Source organism: Ovis canadensis, chromosome 4 (assembly GCF_042477335.2).
Source record: "Ovis canadensis isolate MfBH-ARS-UI-01 breed Bighorn chromosome 4, ARS-UI_OviCan_v2, whole genome shotgun sequence".
Lineage (NCBI taxonomy): Eukaryota > Metazoa > Chordata > Mammalia > Artiodactyla > Bovidae > Ovis > Ovis canadensis.
Window position 1 is genome coordinate 129,895,395 of NC_091248.1, and position 17,264 is coordinate 129,912,658.

Consider the following 17,264-nt stretch of genomic DNA (forward strand, 5'->3'; position numbering starts at 1 on the left):
TTGCATAAACAACCGATATTAACAGTAGATTCCTCAAGGAAAAGTAACTGGTTATGTTGCTGGTAATCAAGTTTGTCATTCTGGTCTCACATGGTCCTTTAAGAACTCAATCTCGATCCCAGGGCTGGGTGGATTTGGGCGTTTCAGCTCATTTTCTGTTTCAAAGACGCAAAGCAATAACCATCTCAACGCTGATATTTCTCTGTTTATCCCTGCCTCTCCCCCTTTACGTTGAGTTCAGGGGAAGCCAGGGTGGGAGGGCGGTGAAACCGGGGAGGGGACGAGGGGATGAAGGCGTGGGGCGGAGAAAGGGGGCGCGGTGAAGACCTGACGGACTGGACCCGGGGAGGAAACCTGGAGTGGCAAGAGATTTCAGGAAAGAAAGGAAAAATGCAAAGTGACGCAAAGGACGAAAGGCGCAGGAGGCGAGCGCGCGGGCAGCGCTGGACGCGGAGCCCCAGGGTAGGCGGGGCAGGAGGGTGGGGTGCTCCCGGCTCGGGCTCCCGGACGACGGAAGCGAGGCGGGGAGAAAGACATAGTGGAGACGTTAGATATTGGGAGTGGAGAAGAGGCGAGGGACAGGAGCGGAAAGGGGGAGGGAGAGACGGTGGCGACTGAGGACGCCCGCAGGAGCCGCGAGCTGAGGGGCCTTCCCCGGCTCGGCTCCGCAAAAGTCTCGGGGGGGGGAGGGAGGCTGCCGCAGAGGGGGCGGGGCGACGGGCCCGAGGCCAATGGAAGGGCGAACCGGAGCTGAACGGGGCGGGACCGCCGGTGTGGAGCCAATGGGAGGGCGACTCGGCGTGGGGGCGGGGCGCCGGTGCCGCTTGAGGGCCAATGGGGAGGGAGTAGAGGCGGGGGCGGGGCCCTGGGCGAATGGGAATCCGAGCCAGGGGCGAAGGCGGGGCGCTCGCGGGGTAGGGGGGGCGAGAGGACCAATGGGCGGCTGAGCCGCGGCGCGCCGGCGGCCGCCCGGCCAAGCGCCAGCGGGGGGGCCGGGGGAGCCTGCGGGGGAGGGGGGGGGGAGGGAGAGGGACCCGGAAGGCGGTGGGGGCGGGGAGCCAGGCTGACAACCTGTCAAATCCACTCGGGGACGAACTAGGTCACGCGCCTCCCCGAGCCAGGGCATCCTCCCCCGCCCCCGCGCCGCCCCGCGAGGCCCGGCGGGTGGCCCCGCGGGGCCCGGCCAGGCTGCTTCCTCTTCCGGCCGGCGGTGGGGGCGGGGCGGCCGGCCGGGACACCTGCCTCCCCGGCTCCTCGGCCTCCCGCCGCTCCCAGGCGCCTGTCCGCATGGTCGCTCCCTGAAGAGCTGGGCCCACCGCCGCGGCTCCTCGGTTGGAAACGTGTGTCTCCCGAGCGGGCGCGCCGAGTTGAGAACCCCGCCCCCCCTTATGCCTCAGCCCCGCCGCCCTCACGGCGCCCGACCGAGGGACCTGTGGACGCGTCCTGGCGGGGCCCGCGTTTGCGGAAGCCGGCCGGCCGCGCACTACTTGGCGCGGAAGGACCCGCGGGCGGCGGAGGGATCCCGCGCGCACCGCTTCCAGAGACGCCGCCGCCGCCGCCGCCGCCGCCGCCGGGTCCCGCGGGCGGCTGCGGGCGACTGCGGGAGTCTGTGGGGACCCCGCCCGGCCCCGACGGGGCGCGCGCGGAGCAGGCCTGGCGCCGCCGCCCTGAGCCTCGCGGCCTTTCGTCCCTGCTCACCGGTGTCCACCGGGAGGGAAACCGGGTTCCTCTCGCTGCGCCGCGGGCAACACGAGCCGCGGGCTGACTGGGCGGCAGGCCGAGGACGGCGCTTTGTGTCCCGGCGGGCATAACAGGGACGCGCTCGCTGTCCCCCGTCCCGGCCCTGCTGGTCGGTCGGTCGTCCAGACGCTGCTCCCCGCGTCACCTGGAGACGTAGTGCTTATGCTGTTCCCAGGCGAATGCAATGAAATAAAAGCCTCACGTAGAAGTAAGCACTCGTCCCGGTCGGGGATCATACACTGGGTCCAACATCATCACGTAGGATTTAAGCCCCTGTGTGTCTCCTGCTTAGACCATAAATCCACTTCTCTTCAACGCGGATCCAGAAGAGAGCTATATCCGTCTTTCTTAAGGTCTTCAAAATGGATGTTGATGCCCAGTCTTAATTAAGCAATACGTAGGCTCATATGTTGAGTCCCTTCATGATACTCCTCGATGCCAGTTTTGCTGAGGAGTTTTGTATTAAATGGACAGAACGTCTTTGTTTAATTTTTACTACTTACTTGGCCATTTAAATTCGGTTAATTTCTCCCCTAAACAAGGTGATGCCTTGTTTAAACTGACGGTGACCAACTCCTCTACTCCTTTCCCAAACTGTGAGCTAAGGGTGAAGTGTAGATTAAAAACGTTAAATTTGAACAGTAAATTTAAATTTTTGACACAGCAGTTATTTGAAGTTTTCTTTGCAATATTACTGTGAAATGGAACAAAGGGAAAAACATTTCATTCATATTTCTTTGAACAAATATTTCTTGAATATATGCAGGCGTCGTGTGCTAACATTTGCATGTGTTTACAGGTGAAGCATCGTGCTCGAACATTCTTTTTATTACTTTACCAAGTGTATATTTCATCAATAAAATAATTTTTTTCCTTTTAAAGTTCAGCCATGAATTAAACACATATTAAGTAACACACTGGGAAAAAGAACAATATACTATATCATCCGTGTACAGAATTACACATGTACATTTTTACATGTATCATGGTCACCAAGAAAGAAAACTAGGGACAAAGTCAAAAAAACAAAAACAAAAAAACCCTTAAAACTAAAATGCCCTTTAAGTTCAACATACATGAGCTTGATCGTTAATAAGGCTGAAGAAATATGATATTTATTATTCTATAATATAAGATAATAAAGGGTTGGTCAAGACGTCCAACCTTTACAAAATTAAAATCTGGAAATTCCCTGGTCTAGTGGTTAGGACTTGGAGCTTTTCACTGCAGGGCTTCCGGTTCCATCCCTGGTGGGGGAACTAGGATCCTGCAAGGCATGCAGTACAGCTGAAATAAGTAATGAATGACTAAATGAAAAATAAGATAAAGTAAAACTCTAACAATAAAAAGACCTCTTAGATTTCATTATAGTCGGAGGCAACTTAGCGTGTCACATTTTTACAGTTAATACTCTCTAAGAAGGGGCTTTGCAAGTGGCACAGTGGTAAAAAATCCACCTGCCAAAGCAGGAGACACATACAGCTAGGGTTCTAACCCTGGGCAGGGAAGATCCCCTAGAGTAGGCAACCCACTCTAATATTTTTTCCAGGAAAATTCCGTGGGCAGGGGCTTGGCGGGCTATATCGTCCATTGGGTCACAAAGAGTCGGACACCACCGAGTGAGCACTCACTAAGAAGACAATAAAACAATGTGTTTTTCTTCAACAAATGAATCACAAGACAGTCTACTGAAAATCGCCACTGAAAATATGAGAATGAAATTTACATCCTTATACAAAACTGGGGCTTCCCCGGTGGCTCAGCAGTGAAGAATCTGCCTGTAATGCAGGAGCCACAGGAGCCTCGGGTTTGATCCCTGGATCAGGAAGATCCCATGGAGGAGGAAATGGCAACCCACTCCAGTATTCTTGCCTGGGAAATCCCATGGACAGAGCAGCCCAGTGGGCAACAGTCCATGGGGTGGCAGAGAGTTAGACATGACTGAAGCAACTTAGCACAGCACAGCACACACAAAACTTGCATGTTGCATTTAGCCACTAGAACTAAGTGTCACATTAAGTAAAATTAGAGATTTTTAAGTTTAAACAAGTACAGTATTAAAACAATCATCTTGCTGCTTTAGGGTATATTTTCACTCCTATCATGGACTTCCCTGACAGCTCAGTTGGTAAAGAATCTGCCCGCAATGCAGGAGACTCAGGTTTGATTCCTGGGTCAGGAAGATCCGCTGGAGAAGAGATAGGCTACCCACTCCAATATTCTTGGGCTTCCCTTGTGGCTTGGCTGGTAAAGAATCCGCCTGCAATGTGAGAGACCTGGATTTGATTTCTGGGAAGCTCCCGGAGAAGGGAAAGGCTACCCACTCCATGGCCTGGAGAAGTCCGTGGTCTGCATAGTCCACAGGGTCACAAAGAGTCCGGCAGGACTGGGTGACTCACTTTCTTTCACTCCTTTAACAAAAGGGTTAAAAACAGCATTTCTTAAAATGAGTGTTTTAATAAGATGTGCCACATTTTTAAAAATTCTAATTTCATAAGCAAGCTAACTCCTTCCATTTCTCTCCTCAAATATGAAAATTAGAAACATTCTGCCTTCATTATTTCTTCTGTTGTACCCCTTGCTAGCAAACCCTTTTAGAATAGACTGGGAAAATTAATCACCTTTATAAATGGAGTTACTGTTTTGCCTAAACACTGGATGTGTAATTCCCTCCTGAATGGAGGATTTTTATAATTCCCTACCCAAACGTCTTGGAACAGCTTTATTTCTCAGTTGGTAGTGCATTTCATGGGTTTCCCATGTGGCTCAGTGGGTAAAGAATCCACCTGCAAATGCAGGAGATGCTGGTTTGATTCCTGGGTCGGGAAAATCCCCTGGAGTCGGGCATAGCACCCCACTCCAGTATTCTTGCCTGGAGAATCCCATGGACAGAGGAGTCTGGTGGGCTACAGTCCAGGGGGTCACAAAGAGTCGGGTGTGACTGAGTGCATTTCTGGGACCAGAAGGAAAGAGTAGGCAACCTCTTCTACTGGGGAGGAAGGTGTGTGGTTTTCCCACAGGGTAAAGACATCCTCTAGTCAGGTACAGATGTGAGGGCTGGACCAAAAAGAAGGCTGATTGAACAATTGATGCTTTCGAATTGCAGTGCTGGAGAAGACTCTTGAGAGTCCCTTGGACTGCAAGGAGATCAAATTAGTCAATCCTAAAGGAAATCAACCCTGAATATGCATTGGAAGGACTGCTGCTGAAGCTGAAGCTCCAGTACTTTGGCCACCTGATGTGAAGAGCTGACTCACTGGAAAAGACCCTGATGCTGGGAAAGGTTGAGGGCAGGAGAAGGGGACAACAGAGGATGAGATGGTTGGATGGGCATCACCAACTCAAGGGACATGTGTTTGAGCAAGCTCCAGGAGATGGTAAAAGACAGGGGAGCCTGGTGTGCTGTGGTCCGTGGGGCCAAAAAGAATCGGACACGATTGAGTGACTGAAGAACAACAAAGACGTCCTCAGGTCAGCTCAGCCTAGGCTTTGTGGTTGGGAATTCATCTCGGACCAGAAGAGTTAAAAGAGTCTATGAGTCGGGAGCCAACACGCCTTAAGTTAAAGGTTGCAAACCTGTGGTCTGCAGAGGTGTTTTGCTTGCCTCTCAGGATATTTAGACATTTTAAAATTAGTGTCCCAAGGCTTTTTTTTTTAATGGTAGTCTTCAGATGAATATACCGAATTGTAGCTTCTCTTGACAATTAGACTAATACGGCTCCTTTCTTGCCTGGTTACACGGTGCTCTGGCTGACTAGCTGCTTCCCCTCAGTTGGGGTATGCATGCTATGGGCTTCCAGGGTGGTGCTAGTGGTAAAGAACCCACCTGCCTGTGCAGGAGACGTACGAGACGTACATTCAATCCCTGGGGTGCAAATATCCCGTGGAGGAGGGCATGAAAACCCACTCCAGTGTTCTTGCCTGGTGAATCCCATGGACAGAGGAGCCTGGCGGACTACAGTCCGTGGGGTCGCAGAGTCGCAACTTAGCACACGTACACGGACATGCTCTGCCCTTCACTTGGTGCCATCAGTTTAGCTACCTGACCACTGGAGGAACAAGTGTTTGGAATACTTGCTCTAGGTATATAAAATTGTGAAAGCCTTCATCACAGGGAGAAGGTAAACTTCAGAAGAAGAGATGATCCTAGGTTTTTGCTCTGAGTAAACATAATGAGCTCAGAAATGAAAAGTTAGTGGAATTATATATAGCAACAGGTTGCATCTCATGATGCCCTTTATCAGGCCCCTGGCACAAGGAAACGTTGGGTCGTGTCAAGTTAAATTTTTAATTAAAAATGGAAATAATTTTGTGTGTGTGTATGCTGTACTTTCTGCTTGCAAAGTCACTGCCTTGGTTCAAACGAATTTCACTAAATGTCTTGGCTGGTAGAATCCAGGAACAGTAGTCAATTATGAAAGTCTGTGCAAGAAGGGATCCCCCAAAGGCTACAGAATAATGATAATGACAACAATGCCTTGATATTACTGAGCAGTGACCATGTGCTGGGCATTGTTCTAAGTGTTTTATCTAAATTACTTATTTTTGGCCATGCCACGTGGCTTGTAGGATCTTAGTTCCCTGATCAGAGATTAAACCCGGGCCCTCAGCAGTGGAAGCTTGGGGTCCTAACCACTGGACCCCAGAGAATTCCTCGTTATTATATTTTAGTTTCCCATTTGCTGCCTCGTCTTGCTTGTCCTCTTGAAGCTGCCTTGAACCCTCTAAGACCCAGTCATGAAGTGAGTACTCTAGTTCCCTGTAGCTTCAGTTCACTTCAGTCACTCAGTTATGTCCGACTCTCTGTGACCCCATGGACTGCAGCATGCCAGGCTTCCCTGTCCATCACCAGCTCCCGGAGCTTACTCAAACTCATGTCCATCGAGTCAGTGATGCCATCCAACCATCTCCTCCTCTGTCTTCCCCTTCTCCTTCCGCCTTCAATCTCTCCCAGCATCAGGGTCTTTTCCAATGAGTCGGTTCTTTGCATCAGGTGGCCAAAGTATTGGAGTTTCTTGCCCTCTCTTGGGGCTTTTCTTGTCACAGTCTGTGTGTCTTCCTGTCGACATCAGACCTCTCACCTCAGCAAGAAATATTCCTTTCCTAGGGCAGAGAAGAGGGAGAATTAGCCAAGACTGGGGCAACACATGTAAAAGGAAGAGACAGAGAAATAAGATGGGTAGCACTAAGGACATATAAAGCCACTGCCTGCCCTTTCCAACCATAACAACACCATCATCAAAGGCAACAACAGGTCTAGTAATAACGGCAGCATACCGGAAGAGGCCCCAAGTTTGTGTCCAGACGGATTATGTGTTTGACGATTGCTGGGAATGCGAAGGAGCCCACGTGAGCAGAGTTACATTCGGGTAGAGTCCAGACACACCACTGGGGGGAGAGCACATAGAATGCACACTTCCATATAACAGAACATTTGTGAAATGTTAGTAAGAGGGCTCAGTGCCGTATCAGATGAAGAAACAGCCAAAAATAAAATTACCTATAAAAACATACTGAGGGAAAGTCCCTGGCGGTCCAGTGGCTAGGTCTCCATGCTTTCACTGCCAAGGGCCTGGGTTCAATCCCTGGTTGGGGAACTAAGTTCCTGCAAGTCTCAAGGTGAGGCCAGGAAAAAACCAAACACACACACACATTTTTAGGAGTTAAAATACTATTTCAGATTTTTAATTTATTAAGGTGTTCTATCAGGTTTTGCTGGTGGCTCGGTGGTAAAGGATCCACCTGCCAATGCAGGAGGCATGGGTTCAATGCCTGACCCAGGAAGATTCCACCTGCCGAGGGACAACTAACGCCACTACAGTTAGGCCTGTGCTGGAGTCTGGGAGCCATAAATGCCTAGCCCGCGTGCGGTGGCTTCTGAAGTCCATGAGCCCCGGAGCCCGTGCTCGAAGACAGGAGAAGCCACTGCAGTGACACGCCCATGCGCTGCAGCTAGAGAGTAGCCCCCGCCCACTGCAGCTAGAGAGCAGCCCCCGCCCGCTGCAGCTAGAGAAAGCCCAAGTGGCAATGAGGACCCAGCACCGCCAAGTGTGAATTAATAAAATTATATATACATATAGATAGATATGATTCTATCTACGTATTTAAAAGGCTAGAAGATGGTGAAGGAAATGGCAACCAACTCCAGTATTCTTGCCTGGAAAAGTCCGTGGACAGAGGAGCCTGGCAGGCTGCCGTCCGTGGGGTTACATGACTGAATGCCCGTGCGTGAGGGCGGAGGGAGATGGGTTGGTAGCAATAAACTGGTAGAACTAAGATAAATAAATAAATAAAAGGCTAGAAGAAAACTTGTCAAAATAGCAGTGGTCTGTGTGTGTTGGTGGCTCAGCCATGTCCGACTCTGCGATCCCACGGACCGTAGCCTGCCAGGCACCTCTGTCCACGGGATTTTCCAGGCAAGGGTACCAGAGCGGGTTGCCATTTCCTTCTCCAAGTAGTGGTCTGGATTTCCAAAAAGTTTTCTCGTGATCATGAAGTACTTATATAAACAAAAGAAGATAAAATAACAACTAGGGGGGAAAGTTAAAAATCAAGCTGAGAAAAATGGACCTACAGAGTTTTAGCTCCATAGAAGAAATGAAACATGTTGTCCTGGTTTGACAGAGGTTACCATCTCCAGATTTCAGAAGTGTTCTCCAGACATCTCAGGGGACCGGGCCGGAAAGGATGGACAGCCGAGCAGAATCTCCTCCCAGGGCTGGAGCAGAAACCTACAGTACATGTCCACTGATGTCTCACCTGTGACGCCAGCTCTGAGCAGATATATTATTATATATTATTATATATATATATTATGGCATATAATGTGTCCTCCTACTGCAGCTCTTAGAGCCTATTGGCCCCCAGGTCCTTTAAGAAGGATTCGTATGGGATCCAGAGCATCTGAGAAATTATTTCAGCTAGCTACGGTTGCTGTAATGAGGTACCACAAGTTGAGTGGCATAAACAGCAGATGTTTGTTGCTCAGAATTCTGTAGGCTAGAAGACTGGGATCAAGGCATTGCAGGCTTTGTTTCCTCTATGGCCTCTCTCATGGACTTGTGGGGGACAACCTTTTTGATGTGTCCACCTATGGCTGTTCCTCTGTATCTGTCTGAATCTCTTCTTATAAGGACACCACTCAGATTGGATTCAGTTCAGTTCAGTCAGTCCAGTCCCACTCTGAGTGACCCCATGGACTGCAGCATGCCAGGCTTCCCTGTCCCTCACCAACTCCCAGAGCTTTCTCAGACTTATGTCCATCCAGTAGGTGATCGGCCCCTTCTCCTCCTGCTTTCAATCTTTCCCAGCATCAGGGGCTTTTCCAGTGAGTCAGTTCTTCACATACCGTGGCCAAAGGATTGGAGTTTCAGCTTTAGCATCAGTCCTTCCAATGACTATTCAGGACTGATTTCCTTTAGGATGGATTGTTTGGATCTCCTTGCGGTCCAAGGGACTCTCAAGAGTCCTCTCCAACACCACAGTTCAAAAGCATCAATTCTCAAACATGTTTGGGAATGCATGTAAGAATTAAAGATTTTAAAATTTAAAAAATAAAAATAAATAAATAAATAAATAAACAAAAACAAAAGCATCAGTTCTTTGATGCTCAGGTTTCTTCACAGTCAAACTCTCACATCCATACATGACTACTGGAAACACCATAGCTTTGACTAGATGGACCTTTGTTGGCAAAGTAATGTCTCTGTTTTTTAATACGCTGTCTAGTTTGATCATAGCTTTTCTTCCAAGGAGCAAGCATCTTTTAATTTCATGGCTGCAGTCACCATCTGCAGTGATTTTGGAGCCCCCCAAAACAAAGTCTGTCACTGTTTCCCCATCTACTTGCCATGAATTGATGGGACCAGATGCCATGATCTTCGTTTTCTGAATGTTGAGTTTTAAGCCAACTTTTCACTCTCCTATTTCACTTTCATCAAGAGGCTCTTTAGTTCCTCTTCACTTTCTGCCATAAGGGTGGTGTCATCTGCCTGTCTGAGGTGATTGATATTTCTCCCTGCAATCTTGATTCCAGCTTGTGCTTCTTCCAGCCCAGTGTTTCTCGTGGTGTACTCTGCATAGAAGTTAAATAAGCAGGGTGACAATGCACAGCCTTGACGTACTCCTTTCCCGATTTGGAACTAGTCTGTAGCTCCATGTCTGGTTCTAACTGTTGCTTCTTGACCTGCACACAGATTTCTCAGGAGGCAGGTCAGGTGGTCTGGTATTCCCATATCTTGAAGAATTTTCCACAGTTTGGTGTGATCCACACAGTCAAAGGCTTTGGCATAGTCAATAAAGCAGAAATCGATGTTTTTCTGGCACTCTCTTGCTTTTTCCATGATCCAGCAGATGTTGGCAATTTGATCTCTGGTTCCTCTGCCTTTTCTAAATATAGCTTGAACATATGGAAGTTCACAGTTCACGTACTGTTGAAGTTTGGCTTGAAGGATTTTGAGCATACTGTTGCTAGCGTGTGAGATGAGTGCAATTGTGCGGTAGTTTGAGCATTCTTTGGCATTGCCTTTCTCTGGGATTGGAATGAAAACTGACCTTTTCCTGTCCTGTGGCTACTGCTGAGTTTTCCAAATTTGCTGGCATATTGAGTGCAGCACTTTCACAGCATCATCTTTTAGGATTTGAAATAGCTCAACTGGAATTCTATCATCTCCACTAGCTTTGTTCATAGTGATGCTTCCTAAGGCCCACTTGACTTCACATTCCAGGATGTCTGGCTCTAGGTGAGTGATCACACCATCACGGTTATCTGGGTCATGAAGATCTTTTTTGTACAGTTCTTCTGTGTATTCTTGCCACCTCTTAATATCTTCTGCTTCTGTTAGGTCCATACCATTTTTGTCCTTTATTGTGCCCCCTTTTTGCATGAAATGTTCCCTTGGTATCTCTAATTTTTTGCGAAGCAATCTCTAGCCTTTCCCATTCTATTGTTTTCCTCTATTTCTTTGCACTGATCACTGAGGAAGGCTTTCTTACCTCTCCTTGCTATTCTTTGGAACTCTGCATTCAAGTGGGTTTTGAATTTCCTTTCCTTTTCTCCTTTGCTTTCACTTCTCTTCTTTTCACAGCTATTTGTAAGGCCTCCTCAGACAACCATTTTGCCTTTGCATGTCTTTGCCTTGGGGATGGTCTTGATCCCTGCCTCCTGTTCAATGTCATGAATCTCCATCCATAGTTCTTCAGGCACTCTATCAGATCTAATCCCTTGAATCTATTTGTCACTTCCACTGTATAATCATAAGGGTTTTGATTTAAGTCATAACTGAATGGTCTAGTGGTTTTCCCTACTTTCTTCAATTTAAGTCCTAATTTGGCAATAAGGAGTTCATGATCTGAGCCACAGTCCACTCCTGGTCTGGTTTTTGCTGACTGTATAGAGCTTCTCCATCTTTGGCTGCAAAGAATATAATCAGTTTGGTTTCGGTATTGACCATCTGGTAATGTTCATGTGTAGAATCTTCTCTTGTGTTTTTGGAAGATGGTGTTTGCTATGACCAGTGCATTTTCTTAGAAAAACTTGGTTCTTGTTCTGATGCGGAGGGCCATGCTCAGTAAATCTTTAATCCGGTTTTCTCTTGAAGGATGTGTTCCCTCCCTGTTGTTTGACCTGAGGCCAAACTATGGTGGAGGCAATTTTGAGCCACCAGGGAAGCCTCAGAGGTAGTGAAGATAATGGCAACTCCTTCAGAAGGTCCCATGATGCACTGCTGCACTCAGTGCCCCTGACCCTGCAGCAGGCCACCAGCACCCACGCCTCGACCGGAGACTCCTGGACACTCCCAGGCAAGTCTGGGTCAGTCTCTTGTGGGGTCACTGCTCTTTCTCCTGGGTCCTGGTACACAAGGTTCTGTTTGTGCCCTCCAGGAGTCTATTTCCCAGTCCTGTATAAGTTCTGGCAGCTCTGTGGTGGGGTTAATGGTGACCTCCTCCAAGAGGGCTTATGCCACACCCAGAGCCCCTGGCCCTGTGGCAGGCCACTGCTGACCCATGTGAGATACAAACCCAACCCAGTTTGGATTAGGACCCATGTTAACGGGGCTTCCCTGGTGGCTCAGATGGTAAAGAATCTGCTTGCAATGCAGGAGACTCAGATTCCATCCCTGGGTTTGGAAGATACCAGGAGAAGGGAGTACCCACTCCAGTATTCTTGCCTGGAGAACCTCATGAATGATGGGGCCTGACGGGCTACAGTCCATGGAGTCGCAGAGCTGGACACGACTGAGTGACTAACACTAATGACTTCATTATCCCCTCAAAGACCTGTCTCCAAAACCCATCACTTTGGGGGCCCTGGAGATTAGGGCTTGGACATGACTTTTGGGGTGACACAATGCAGACTGTAGCAGAAGGTCAGGGTGGCTGGAGAAGATGGCAGTGTTCACTGAGACACTTGGGCGGTTATCCTTGAATCAGAAGGATGGAAGTGAGGCTGTTTGGGTCCGTGACTAGAGAGGGGCGCGGCCAAAAAGCAGAAGGAAGGAAATGTCTGCTCGGAGTTCTTAGCTGTGTTTTTAGAAGCTTTTGACCAGTTGGCTCCATTTAAATTCTGTGGCGTGGAAGAGAACCATCTCCAGGCCTAACCTCTAGATAGGGCTTTCCAACCCAGGGATTATTAGAACTGAGGAAGGTGAGACAGCAGCAGACCTGTTGCATACCCGCAAAGATCTCCTCCATACCTCCTTTAGTCTAATGTATAGGAACTGCAACCTGCCTACTTGGGGATCTCCTAGAAAGTACCTGTGTACCACCCACCAGCAGCTGTGCTGGAAGAACTCACAGCTACGTGACAACGCACTGTAGCACCCTGGGTCCCGGCTCATCTCTTGTGTTGTCTGTAATGAAAGATGCCGTGGAGCCTCAAGAAGGTGAAAGCAAAAACAAGGACAGGTAGAGCAACGATAAACAACAACAAGACAAACTCCAGCCTGACTTGGCCTTTCCTGCAGTGAAAGAATTTTGAATTTGAGCCAAAGAATTCTCCATTTTGTTCTGTAGCAGGCTCCGGTCCCTTTTGGAAAACGTAAGGGTACATATAATGAATAAATAATATCACCATATTTGGCCTCAGTAGGAAAAAAGCCTGCATGTGCAAGCGACAATCTCTTCCTTGTTTCAATATTAAATTGCTTAGTTGGATTAAAGCAAAGCTTTAAAAATTAAAAAAAAGAAAAAAACCGCCTGGCACCCATATCAGGTAGCATAAACTCAGAGGAGATCAGTCAGCTTAAGCAAATGGCACTGGGTCCGCTCTAACTCTCTTGTCTACTGTGCTTCTTGTTATGTAGGCCTCGTAGGATTGATACGTTGCTGCGGCCCTGAGGCACAGAAAGCTTAGCTGATGCTTAAATGACTAAGCTGCGCTCAGCGCCCAGTCGCTCGGCCGTGCCTGACTCTGTGACCCCATGGACTGTAGCACCTCAGGCTCCTCTGTCCATGGGATTTCCCAGGCAAGAGTTCTGGACTGGGTCGCCATTTCCCTCTCCTGGGAATCTTCCCGACTCGGGGATTGAACCTGGTCTCCTGCATTGCAAGCAGACTCTCTACCACTGACCCAGCTGGCAAGCCCATGCATGGACTGACCTATATCTACTCCAATCCATAAGCTGAAGCCCTAGTCTCCAGTGTGATGCATCTTGAGACAGGGCCTTCAGGAGGTAACTAAGGAAAATGAGGTCATAGGGTAGAACCCTGATCCCACAGGATTAGTGTCCTTCGGAGAAGAGACACCTGAGAGCTCCCGCTCTTCCTGCCCTGTGAGGACACAGCAAGGAGGCAGCCTTTGGAAAGCCAGGAGCCAGAAAACCAGAAACCAAGTCGGTGGGCACCTTGATTCTGGATTTCCCAGACTCTGCAGCTGTGAGAAAATGAACGTTGTTTAGGCCAACCAGTCTACAGTACGGCAGCCAACGCTGATGGAAATGGCCTGTCGAGACACTCGCCCATCTCCTTCTGCGACCTCCGAGTCTGCACCTTAATCATCTCTTCATCACCTTCTTTTCTGAAGAAATTACACCCAGTCCTCTCTGGGGAAAATAAGCCGCCTTTTATTCTTTGTCAGAGCACTTTTAACAAAGCGTTTAAACCAGTCTGTATTTATAGTGTTTATTCATTGACTTGTTGATGTTCACTGGCATCAGCTGGGGGATTCATGACGCAGGGGACCCTGCCCCCCACCCCCCAGCAAAGCAGAAGTCTGACACCCTTGGGCAGCAAGGAAAAGGCTCTGTTTACTACAGCTGTGCCCATTCTGGTGAGTAAAAGGGTTAGAGGACTTTTTTAGTGTTCCAGTCACAATGCAGGACATTTACTGAGCAAGGTTAATAGCAAATATACCAAATATTTCAAAACTTAGGTTAGACAATTAATATAAGGATTCAGCAAGCCAGGGCTCTCTTAAATTGGTTCATTCAAAATAGGCTCTGACTGGGTAGGAAAGAGAATCTGCTCCAAGTCGGCTCATCAGTTAATTAATAGATGATGGTGTTGAACAAGCAAGTAGGTGACAATGGCTCATCGCTGAGATCCCAGGAACCTGTCCTCCAGTTCCGACTTGGCTATAACTAGCTGTGTGACCTTGGGCTAATCACTCACCACTTCCCACACCTGGGTTTCCTCTTCAAAAGGCTGAGGTTCCACCAGGACCGGCCCTACCAACTTCTCAGGGCTGAGGTAAGGGTGGGGATGCTAAAACAAGATCATAATGTTTTTAAATCTTAAAACAAATTTAATCCAGTTGAACTAATCTGTGTTAGTATGAGCCACCATGGAAATCTCAGCCCTGTTACCTGCGTCCCAGAGAACTGGGGCATATGTGTGCCTTTGGACGACACATGGATGGGATCCTGACATTCTTCAGGGTGCTTTTCACGGCTGCATCCAGGTCAGCCCTTGGCAAAACCGATTTATTTAAGTGTATTGGTTTTTTGTGTCTGTTTGTTTCTTTTTAGCCATGACCATCTTCGCTCACAATTATTGCATAGACAGAGGTGGCTCTTACGACCCCGAGTTACCAAAAGTTGCTCCTTTGCCTCCTTGGAGGGTGAAGAGGTGGCAAGTAGCCCTCCTTCTCCATGGCTGACGATTCTGCACCCCTCCGGAACCTGCTCCCCTCAGGAACTCCTCTGCCAGAAAATCAATAAAGGTATTTGCTCCTGAAGACGTCATTGTGTAAAAGTCATGTCAGCGTAGGCCTGGGGCCACACCTCTGGCCACGCCTTCCAACACAGCCACAGGAGAAGTACCAGAAGAGGACCGGAGAGGCCACCCAGATCGGTGCCGGGACTGTGCAGCTAACCAAAGGCCTACAGGCCAGCGTTTTCCCAAACAGAAGTGAATTCTGGTCTCCATGACCAAGCTCTGGGACTTGCTGGATTTCTTCCTGCTGGCCATCTGAGAGGTTAATTGGTTTCAGCTGAATTCCAGCCTACCCTGGCCAGTGCACCTGGCACTCTCTTCAGTCAACTCCATACCTATAGCGAAGAGTTGTCTCCTCTTTTCCAAAGGATGGTGTAATGTTGGGGAAAGCCAATCCAGGATAGAGGCCAAAGTGGGTCAGCTGGGAATTTAATTATCTAAGTGTGTTAACTCAGCACTTTCTTCTTTTCCTAACATACAAATCCTCAAAAGGAGAAAAAGAAACAATGGGGGGAGAGAGCTTGCCCAAGTGCTGAGCATGGCAACAGGCTGCTTTCTCGAGTCCCACCACACCAATATCCCTCGGGCTCCAGCACTGGCCCGTCTCTGTCTCTCTCTGTCTCCCAGGACAATTCTGTAACTTACTTCAGTTCAGTCAGTTCAGTTCAATCGCTCAGTCGTGTCCGACTCTTTGCGACCCCAGGAATCGCAGCACGCCAGGCCTCCCTGTCCATCACCAACTCCCGGAGTTCACTCAGACTCACGTCCATCGAGTCAGTGATGCCATCCAGCCATCTCACCCTCTGTTGTCCCCTTCTCCTCCTGCCCCCAGTCCCTCCCAGCATCAGAGTCTTTTCCAATGAGTCAGCTCTGCGCATGAGGTGGCCAAAGTACTGGAGGGTCAGCTTTAGCATCATTCCTTCCAAAGAAATCCCAGGGCTGATCTCCTTCAGAATGGACTGGTTGGATCTCCTTGCAGTCCAAGGGACTCTCAAGAGTCTTCTCCAACACCACAGTTCAAAAGCATCAATTCTTCGGCGCTCAGCCTTCTTACTGTTTGCCAAATGCTCAACCTACTTGCAAACAATATCCAGGGCAGCCGTTTTCAATTGGCACCTCTACCCAGTGAATTCTTGAATCTACGGTCTAATTTAACCTTCTCAACCACTCCCAGCCTGCAATTGCAACATTGCCTGGGCTCTCCTACCTCTAAATGCCACCACTCCTTTGACTCACTGAACCCAGAAGGGCTGTTTTCTCCCAAACCAATACATCCTGTGTTCCCGACCTCTGTTTGTGACTGGACTGGCATTTCTGGTTACCTAGGTTCTCAGTAGGCGGCATACCAGATGGCATGGGGGTAGATCTTATTGAAAAAATGCATGAGGGACTTCCCTGGTAGTCCAGGGGTTAAGACTCTGCCTTCCAATGTTGAAGACACAGGTTTAATCCCTGGTCAGGGAAGTAAGATCCCACATGTGGGTGTATGGACGTGTGCTCAGCCATGAACAGGCTTTTTACATCCCCATGCATTGTAGCCCGCCAGGTTTCTCTGTCTTGAGGATTTCCCAGATACTTAGACAAGCATCTGGGGACTCTTCCAGGGGATCTTCCCAACCCAGGGATCGAACCTGTGTCTCCTGCATCTCCTGCACTGGCAGGTGGATTCTTTACCCCTGAGCCACCTGGAAAGCCAGCCTCCAGGCAAATAAACCCTGGAGCCGGATCACTGCAGCTAGAGAAAACCCAAGAGCCATAAGGAAAGATCCTGTGTGCCGTAACTAAGACCCTGCGACAGTCAGGTACATAAACCAGTCTTTTTAAGAAAATGCATGAGCCTCACTCAGGATTGGTTATATCGGAATCTCTAGAGGTGAGCTCCAGCCATCGGCATTTTTTAAAGCTCCCCAGGTGGGACCTCCCTGGCAACTAAGCCCGGGAGCCGTGACTGCTGAGCCTGCGCACCTAGAGGCCGTGCTCTGCAACGAGAGAAGCCACCACAGTGAGAAGCCCCAAAGCAGGGGCCCAGGTTCGGTCTCTGGCCAGGGAACTGGACCCTGCATGCCAGAACTGAAAGATCCTGGGCGCCAGAACCAAGACCTGGCCCAGCCAAAGAAATACATCAAGTAAACAGCTTTAGAGAGATGTGAAACTGAACATACACTTTGTTGAGAGGCAGTGCTGTCCGCAGTATGGATCTGGAAGTCAGAGGGACATGTCTCCCTCACTTTCGGGCTCTGTGACTGTGGCAAAGCTGCTTAAACTCATTTACCTTTATTTCTCTGATTAGAAAAATGGGGTAAATATATCTCTATATTCTTATGGACTGAATGTTTGTGTCCCCACCCCCCAGATTCATGTGTTGAAATCCT

At 49.0% G+C, this 17,264-nt stretch overlaps 1 long non-coding RNA gene across 1 annotated transcript; it reads left to right on the forward strand.

The window, feature by feature from the left end:
• Positions 1–303: 303 nt before the first annotated feature.
• Positions 304–16,179, forward strand: LOC138439662 (uncharacterized). Its single transcript, XR_011256795.1, has 2 exons — positions 304–462; positions 14,706–16,179. It is a non-coding gene; the product is annotated as an uncharacterized lncRNA (long non-coding RNA).
• The last annotated feature ends 1,085 nt before the right edge of the window (positions 16,180–17,264 follow it).